Source organism: Vigna radiata, chromosome 1 (genome assembly GCF_000741045.1).
Source record: "Vigna radiata var. radiata cultivar VC1973A chromosome 1, Vradiata_ver6, whole genome shotgun sequence".
Lineage (NCBI taxonomy): Eukaryota > Viridiplantae > Streptophyta > Magnoliopsida > Fabales > Fabaceae > Vigna > Vigna radiata.
The window spans coordinates 320,689-331,283 of record NC_028351.1 but is presented as its reverse complement, the minus strand read 5'-3'; positions in this window follow the sequence as shown (position 1 = coordinate 331,283).

Here is a 10,595-nt window from a genome sequence, read left to right as displayed (position 1 = left end):
ATATATATATATATATATATATATATATATATATATATATATACGCGTATATGTACGTACATAAACATATATAGGTATACATACATATGTTTATATACGTATATATAGATATGTTATTGTATGTACATATATGTATGTACGTATACATACATATATTTATATATGTACATATGTATATATACATACATATATGTGCTTACATTTGTGCATCTAATGAAATACATATGTTTATGTATATATACATATGTTCATCTTATAAAATAGTTAATTAAAATTGAAAATTGACGAATGCAAAGTCCACCATCTACCAAGAATTCCAAGTAAAATGAAATTCTTACTTCAACAACAGCCAAACAAATGAAGCTTATAGTCCTGCACTTCAACTTTACTGGCATATAGTGACTGCAGATCAAATATGAAATGCAGATCAAATATATATATATATATAAAGAGTACATTAGAATAATACTATTTTTAAAACCAACACTTCTTCCCTTAAACCAAGAATCCTCCTCTGATTGACTCCTCTCCTCCATCTTCTTTTTCAAAATGAATAACCACGAAAGAAGTAAAATTGTTCACTCGCAATCAGTCCATATACATGCTGATAACTTTAAAGAGCTGATTGATGAAGGAAGATATAAACTGGCGGGAAAGCATGGCGACGAGCCAAATTTGCCGTGGATATACTTGATGATCTTGCGCTGGAGCCAGCTTCGCCCAACAACAACGCCAACAACAATGCCAACAACAATCTCAACAACAATCCCAACAACAACCCAAAAGCAATCCTAACAACAACCCCAACAATGATTGAAAGTTCTTTAAGCTCGAGTCAAAACGCAGTGCTGTGTGAGACTCTCACCATGCTTCTATTTATAGGAGTGAAATTCAAATCTTTATAAATAAGTTAAAAAATATTATATTATTCCTCCTTAATGATTAAGAAGTAGCTAAAACATGAGATAGTTTAGGGTTTAGGAAGTCCTTATTAATTATTAAAAAATTAAATTATATATAATATATTGAAAATTAATATATTAAAAAAATACTAAATAATGTATTTAATTTTATTGTATTAGTGATAGTAATTAAATATATAAATTTTGAGTCAATTATTATCGTTTTTCCAAAAATATTAATAAAGATCCGTCTATTGTTTTATCAATAATTGAATTTGTGTTATTATGATTATTTTTTCTTTCCTTTTTTTCTTTTATTTCAACTTTAAACATTATTTGGTTAAATAATTATTCATTTTATTTTTCAGTTTGAATACAGTTTTTTCTTAATGAACAACTCAATTGTTGAATTATTAAATTTGAAACTCAAAATTGATAGTTAAAGTTTAGTTTCTTGTATTATATATGAAGATCTGAAAGCATAATGATTCCTCTAGATCAAATACGACTAAAATATAACATTCATGTAGATAAAAAAAAAAACAAAACTTCACTTTTAAAATATAGTTTTATAATATTTAAAAGCTTATTATAATCAAGTTTGTCAGATATATTGTTACTGTGTCATTAACTATTCTTTTCTCCATAGATGTGTTTAATCTTTGACGTAAGAAAATATAATAAATATTGCATATATGATTAAGTTATAGTACATAAATAAACTTCATCTCATTAACTGAATGTCTTTATATTTTTGTTTATATCATGTTTAATAGTTTTGTATTATTTAAGAGTCTAATATAAGACAACTTAAATATATTTTTTTTCTATTCTTCAAAATACTTTTTAAAAATAAAATCTTAATAAAATTGAAGTTTCAAAATGAATGATACATTGAATATATGATGATTGACTCTATTTTTAACAATGTAGGAAAATGTTTTAAAAATTCAATGGAAGAGTAAGGCTTAAAGTTGTAAATAATTTTGGACTTTCTCGATTGATTTGATGAAAAGCACACGAAGAAATGAAGATACATGGGTTGGTAGGGGTGAAGGGGACAGTCTAAGGGAAGAGGCAGAAACAATGAACTGAATTTCCACTTAGAACGTGTTTTCTCAATCCCAACACAGGTGTTTCACATGTAGCTTCTTCAATCTGAGACAATAATTGTATGAACAAATTTACAATTTTTTTACTTTTTAATATAATGTTTATGTTTGTACTGTTAAACAATGTCAACCACTAATTAACGCATTATCATCTTTCGACTCTTCCCATGTCACTGTCTGTATATTTATGCGCCAAATTATGGCAACCAAGCTTTGGCTAAAACTGGCGAAGGCTAATTACAAAAATCATACGCAAAAGAGTTATAATAATTTATTTGATGGAGTAATTTTGTGTATACAAGTTGAAATGTTTCCCAGAGAACATAAATAATGCAGAAACTTTAAGTGTTGTTGGAGATGACGAAGTTGTATTTGGGGAAGGTTTCAACTTTCTCACAACACAACACAATGCAATGCATGCATGTTCAACACGTAATCAAACCACCATTTTATCTCACACTTCATTTCATTGCTTTCAATATTTCTAACTAATGTTTTATGTTCTCAACATATATTACGCATTATAAGTAAATATGTTCCCGTTATCAATTCTGGTTTATCTTCTTCTTTCTTCATCCTTCGTTACTTCTAATGTTATTGTCATCTTACTATAGGTACAGAAAAAGTTATTACAAATTATTTTTTATTGAAAAAGTAATTATAAATCATTCTTTTTATAGAAAAGGTAATTACAAATATTTTATTTTATGGAAAAAGTACTTCTAAATTGTGTTAAAAGGGGCTTTCATTGTTAGTTCAATTTGGGGGGAAAAATTAAACAAGAAAAATTATGACTTATAAATTGTAGAATTGATAAGGTTATTTTTTTTTAAATAAAGAAATATTATTTTTAGATTATGTAATTTGAAAGTAAAAGGTACGTCTTGAATTATTTAATTAAAAATTTATTTTATGTAAAAAATATTTTTAATCGTATAACTTGAAAATTATTTTTTAATTTTTATAATGTATAATCTAAAAAATATTTTTGACTTCTAAATTTAAAAACATTTTGGGTTGGAAAAATTAAAATATATATATATATATATATATATATATATATATATATATATATATATATATATATATATATATATATAAAGATAAAGAGAAAATGATCATATTTATAAGAATGCATAAAAGGAAAGTATAGAGGTGTAAGTAGAAATACTTTTATTTTTTCAGACATGGGATCTTTTATTGGGCTTTAAGCCCAGTCTGTAACCAGCTCTGCAGGGCTACAATTCACAACCACTGCCTTTCACTCACTTTAATTTATTCTTTTTCATATATCACATTATTTTTTAAACATTTTTAAAATTTTAATTTAATATAAAAGTTTTATAAGGTTTACGCCTTAATTAATATTTTATTTAGATGTTAACAATATCATATCTTTCTAATATAATTTATTTTTTAATTTGAAGGGAAAAAAAGAAAACACTAAAACTTTGATACCATTTGTTTGAACAACTAATGTCGTCATATATAATAATGGATATAATCAAGTTTCACTATATCTAAAATATACAAGCAAAGTTTTAAAATTCAATACAAATTATCATTGAATAATATTATTATATAGTATAAAGGGTTTAATATATTTTTAACCCTTTTACACGAAATTGAAATTGATTTATGTTTAAAATTTTGATATATTTTGATGACAAACTTTGAAAATAAATGGATATAGTCTTTTTTAATTTAATTTTATTCAATTTTTTTTACATGTTGAACGCAATTTTTAGCTAACAATCAATCAAGAACTTGTTAAATGGTACAAAGAACTTAAATGCTAACATGAAGTCATATGACACATAAAAAAACTTAACATAATTGAATTAAAAAAACTATATCAAATATTTTTAGAATTTGAGACAAAAATATGTCAAAGTTTCAAACATAGACAAATTACAATTTATTGTCAAAGTTTAAAAACTAAAAACATATTTAATCTTTATATAAAATATAAAACTTGTGTTTGAACAAGATAATTTTGAAAATTAATTCATTTATTTGAAATATTTAAAATTCTTCATACTAGACTGACATGATTGGATAAAGTTACCAAAAAAATAAAATTTAATAAATTTTAGAAACAATTTGAAATGAATAAAATAGAAGAATTTTAAATAACTTAAAAAAATATAAGTAATTTGAAATTCTACTCATGTTAACTTTACTTTCACTTCGTTTACGAAGGTTGAGTTAGTCGACTTAAGTGGAATGATTAACCAAGTTGACTCAGATTGAAGGCTCAACTGAAGTTCGAAAAAAATTAGCAAGGGTCGAAGGTTGAGACAGGTTGACAAGTGTCAAAGGTCGAGATGTGTTTGCTAGGTTAAAAGTCGGGAAAAATCTATCTCAAATCTAGCTGGGCTGATGGTTATGATGAGTCGATTTATATTGAAGGTCGAGATGAGTCGACTTGAACTTTATACCGAATGAGTCACTTCGGATGACACGAGTTGGTCTAGATCGAATGAGCTTAATAATAAAGCAATTTATTATTACGATTTTAATTTTTTGACTGGGTATACAACGAAGATTTATGTCCGTCATATTTTTTACCATGATGTAACCTCATTTAAAAAACATTTTTTAACGACGATTAATTAAGTAGACACCGGGAAATTATTTTTAACTTTCATGGATAGAGTTATAATAGCGAGACTAAAAAGATAATCTATATTAATATTTTTTTTCTACTTTTAGTAATTATTTAATATTGAAATAGTTTTTTAAATAATTGTAAGTGAGAAAGTGGAAAAAAATTATTTATTTAAAATCAATTCAATTGAGGAAGAATTTAGAGATTAGAAATGTGTTTTTTTATCAGATTTGTTGTTTGGTACTTTTTCAATTTATGAGTTTTGAGAGTTTATTTTTATATATTTTGATGATAAACTAAAATTTTAATTGAGATTGAATTTCCGAACTATTAACTATATTAGAATTTAACCTTTTAATAAATGATCATGAACACGAGTTGAAATTGAAGAATGTAAAAATAAGATGAAATTAATGTGATAATTCAATAAATTTTGCATAAAAAAACTTTTAAAAATAAATTTTAAATAAGATGTCTTATTCTGAAATTTGTTTTACCCTAATTAAGTATTACCATTATTAATAGTAATTAGTAATTAAGTATTACAATTATGAATAATAATAATTAAGTATTACAATTTCTTTACTGTCTTAGTTGTTAGCAAAATGATGAAGATGAAGTTTTGATGATGNCCAAATNAAGTCAAGANTTATCAAGATTCATGAAGATCCTTTGAAGACTTATTTTTGTTATGAAAAGCTTTTGTAATAATTGTAGTTTAATTGTTTAGGACTTAGATTTTGATTCTTGTACCTTTATATTTTGTATTTGTTGTTTAGAATCAAATCTTTCCCGTTTTAATCGATTAATCCTTTATATAATCGATTAAAATCGTTGCAGAAGCCAAAACCCAATCAACTTTGGAATAATCGATTAAAGCAAGTTTTAATCGATTAGTTAATCGATTAATCCTGAGAATAATCGATTAATACTAGCCGTTGGAGGTTTCTGATTTGAAAAACTAGCCGTTGTACTTATTTTAATCGATTAACACTAATATTAATCGATTAAAAGCGTTAAATGGCCAGTTTCGTAGAATGGAAGAGTTTTTGCTTGAGTCTATTTATAGGCTCTCTTTATCCATCAACAGCAACTCTTCCCTTGCGCTAAAACACTCAGAACTCTTTGAGAAGTGTGTGCTCTTGTTCGGCTTGTGAAACTCTTGTCTGTGGAGCTGGTGAAGTGCTACTACGGTGACAGAGGAAATAGTCGGTTCATCCTTGGTGCGTCTGAGGAGGTGTGTGGAAGAGGATCATCCTTCATGAAGTATTCGGAGGAGGTGTTTCATCCTTCATGAAGTATTCGGAGGAGGTGTCTCATCCTTTGTGAAGATTCAAAGGAGGTGTAGGTTCATCTCTTGTGGTATCAAGAGAGGTGGTTTCTAAACTCTTACAAATTGTTTCTTTGTGATTGTAATTTGTAATTGTTTTGTGCTTAGTGAACTGTTTATCTTGGTTTGAGATAAGCGACTGGACGTAGGATTGGTAAGATCCGAACCAGTATAAAATTATCTGTGCAAATTTCTCTCAACCTTACTCTTTTATTTATATTTATTATTTGCGTAGTAAGTTAAATTGAGTAGAAATTAAAAGGCACGCGTTTGTTTTAAAAACCCTCTTGGTTTGTTATTCCACACTAATAATTCCGATGCAGTCGATTCTAACATTAGTGTCTAAACACTTTCAAATTGATGATAAAAAGTTTCTCAAAACATCGAATTATGTTTCCAAACGTGTTTATGCATAATCACCCATTAAACCATCAAATTTTGCTTAAATTTGGAAGTGATCTTGTGATTTTGTGTTGCGTTGTGTTTCTTGGTTGTCTTAGTGTTTAAACACTTTCAATTTGATGATATAAAGTTGCTTGAACCATCATTTGAGCTTTTGAAACATCGCCACTCAATTTTTAGTTTGAAAGCACCATTTTAAGTGTTATTTTCTAGTGCAGTTTGCCATTTTAGTGTTGTTTGGTTTTGTGTATTCTTTAATTTTCAATTCTAGTTTGGCAAGAGCTGGTTACATGTTTTCAAATGGAATTATATGATCCAAAAAGTGTAATCCAATCATAAAAAGTAAAAGAAAACCATGCAATCCAATTTTGAACCCCAAAACCCGAAAATCACTAAATCTGCAACTAAAATGTACTAAAATGAAGTGGTTTGATGTATGTTTCTCGGCTAGCTGTAGACTTTGACCATATGAACAATATAGGCAAACTTTAATTGACCAAATACACTTGCTGGACCATGGAAAATGGACAGGAAATCACAGAATCTCAAAATCAGTGTAGTAGTTGCCAATTATGCATCAATTTTAGTGAAAAATGTCACCAAAACAGGTCTAAAATGGAATTGCAGTAGTGAAAATGAACATCAGGGACTCAATTGTTCATATGGCACTTCTAACATGTTTATATCATCAAATAGAAAGTGTTCAACCAATGAAACAGGCCAGAAAACGTCCAATGCAGAATTTCACTAGTTGAGTTGGAAATTTAGCAAAAATAGAATGGCTGAAACTGTTTTTGTGCACAAGGATGGAGAATGACCATTTAAACAGTGCTGACAAGTTTGTAATAATCAATTACACTTATTCAAACGTTCCAAAACCATAGAAGCACACAGAATCCAAAAAACACCTTGCCACAATCCAATTTTGACTCAAAATTGATGGTTTAGTGTACTATTGTGCACTTAGACCATTATATCACCAAATGAACTCTCCTAACAACTTTTAAATATCATTTTAGACTTGCTAAAACTGTCACACAACATAGAAATGGTAGAATTCGAAATTTGAGTTTGCTATGGCCAAAAACTCATAAAAATCACTCCATTACAACACCAAAATTGAGTTTAAAGGATTCAATGGACTAGGCAATGTCAAAAGTGAGTCTAGAATGTCTAAGTACACAATACTAAGCTGGAAAACAGCAGCTAGTAGAGTTAAACTCGAATTATACTCAAAAACACCTTGTCACAACCCAATTTTGACTCAAAATTGATGGTTTGGTGTACTATTCTGCACTTAGATCATTATATCACCAAATGAACTCTCCTAGCAACTTTTAAACACCATTTTAGACTTGCTAAAACTGTCACACAACATAGAAATGGTAGAATTCGAAATTTGAGTTTGATATGGCCAAAAACTCATAAAAATCACTCCATCACAACACCAAAACTGAGTTTAANGTGANAATTTGTCAATTCACCTAATGTAGACTTATTCTAAGGTATGTAAACATCCTAACAAGTCTAACTTAGTCTAATAATGGTAGGAAAGTAGTGGAAAACAAAGAATAAGCTAAAACTCAAAGTTTGAGTTTTAAGTACCTAAAAAGTGAACTTTTAAGGTAAGAATTTGTCAATTCACCTAATGTAGACTTATTCTAAGGTATGTAAACATCCTAACAAGTCTAGCTTAGTCTAATAAAAGTAGGAAAGTGGTGAAAAGCAAAGAATAAGCTAAAACTCAAAGTTTTAAGTACCTAAAAAGTGAACTTTTAAGGTAAGAATTTGTCAATTCACCTAATGTAGACTTATTTTAAAGTATGTAAACATCCTAACTTATTACCGAAGGCTTTTGACCCATGGTAATTACCGAGAGCTTTTGCCCTTCGACAATTACCGAAGACTTTTGGCCCACGGTAATTATCGAAGGCTTACGGCCCTCGATAATTACCGAAGGACAAAAGCCCTCGATAATTACCGAAGGGCAAAAGTCCTTGGTAGACCCTCGATAAATGTTATTTATCGACAGTTTTGGACATTTTTTGAGGGATTTTGACCGCCAGTAATACTCTTATATGTAAATAATTTTCTTAAGGTACACTATTAAAGAAAAAGCAATTAATATAATTAATACGTCTAGTAACTAATACTATTATTTAAAAAGAAATTGTCTGTAATTTATGCAGCGTCTATTCTTTGTAATAAAGGAAATAATAAGTTAATATAGATTTTCATTTTCAACATTTTAAAACAGTATATTTATCTTTTTTTATTAAATTTAAAATACGCCAATATCAAATAAGTAATAAATTAATAAAAAATAACAAATATACTATATCAAAATATTATTAAAAAATGTGTCAAAATATTGTTAATAAATTAGGTAATATGATTATTTTGTATATTTATGGAGCTCATTGGATCCCAAATTGTAATGCTGAATTAATTGTAATTATAATTAATACAACGTCTAACCTTTGTTGTAATTCATCCGTATCAGAGTTAACAAAAAAAAGAAAAAAATCTAAAAAATAACTTTTAAAAAAGTTTAAGTGTTATGATGAGTCAAATATTAATTAGTATATTTCATATAATATTATTATTATTTACCTTAAGGGATTTAATCTAAACAAGAAATCATAAAAATATTAAAAGAGTAATAAATATACAAATTGACATAACTTTTAAAAAAATTATAAGTGATACGATGAGTCAAATATCAATTAGTATATTTGTTATAATATTAATATTATTGAAGATGTTACCTTAATTAAGGAATTTGATCTAAACAAGAAAAAGTAAAAATATTAAAAGAATAATAAATTATTCTTAAATACACAATTTGACATATATGGATACATGCAGTATATATATGTATGTTTATCATACTTTGTATGCAAGAAAGCAAGAAAGTGGTGAAGTTTACAGTAAAAGAATGATGTTGAGAATTACAGCAGTAGGTTGTTTGTTTTTAGTAATATTTGTTGGAGTGCAATTGAAGTGTGGTGAGAGTGCTGTTCCTGTTTTTCCGACCAAAGTAACAATTCAAATAAAGAATCGCTTAAGCCAGAGATATTTGGCTGTTCATTGCAAAGACAAGAATACTGATCTTGGGGTGCATCAACTCAATGTTGGTGAAACATATAGTTTTCAATTCTTTCCTAAGTTTTTTTTTCCTACGACATTGTACTTTTGTCATTTTACTTGGTTAGAAGGAGATCATTATTTTGACATATATGTTCAAAATCGAGATAATTACTGCACTGATAATACTTGTATTTGGGAGATATCTGCCACCGGACCATGCCGCACAAATAGAGATCCTCCACTGTGCTTAGGATGGAATCCACCCTCTGCAGTGCAACAAAATAATAACACTTTACTTGTATGACCTTTAAAGGAGAAGATTCAACAAATAATCCTTCACTCCATTATAGGTTTCTCATGAATAAACAAATAATATACTTTTACACAGATACTCTTATGCTTTATTTTAATTGTTTTTGGTAAGTAGTTGAGTAGCTTAATCACACAAATTCATTTTGTAAAATTGAGTTTTAAAAGTTTCTTTTTTAAAAGGATATTAAAATAATGATTTATAGAGTCATACAAAAATTTGTTATTTATTATTAAAATATCCATTAATATCAATTATAGGTTAATGTTTATTGAATCTTTTATAGTAGTTTTTATGTTTCGAATTTAATAACGTTATTTTATGTTTTTATCTTATATATTTGTCTTTTTGTGTTAAGAAACTTAAGATTTTATAATTTATATAAAATGACAAATTTCTTTTATTACTTAATATAATTTTATATTTATTTGCATTATATATATATATATATATATATATATATATATATATATTATATAAAAGACGAGGACAACACACTTAATCAAAACAATTAAGAATTAATTGGAAAAGATAAAAATTTTGAATACCCAAGAGGCCAAAAAGATTTAATAAGGAATTAATTAAAAATACCAAAATTTAAGAGAATTTTGAAACTAAATTATTATTTTACTTGTTTATTCTCCTGAGTAAACAAGTATTAAACTTTTACACATATCATTATTTCTTTTCCATCTCATGTCCATCCAATTTTAATTATTTTTGACAAGTGGTTGAGTAGTTGAATTACTGACTTAAAAACTCAAAAACTTTTCATAAATTTGTTTGTAATAAATTTGATTGTTTATTGGGTTTATTTTCTACTTGCTTTCATCGAATG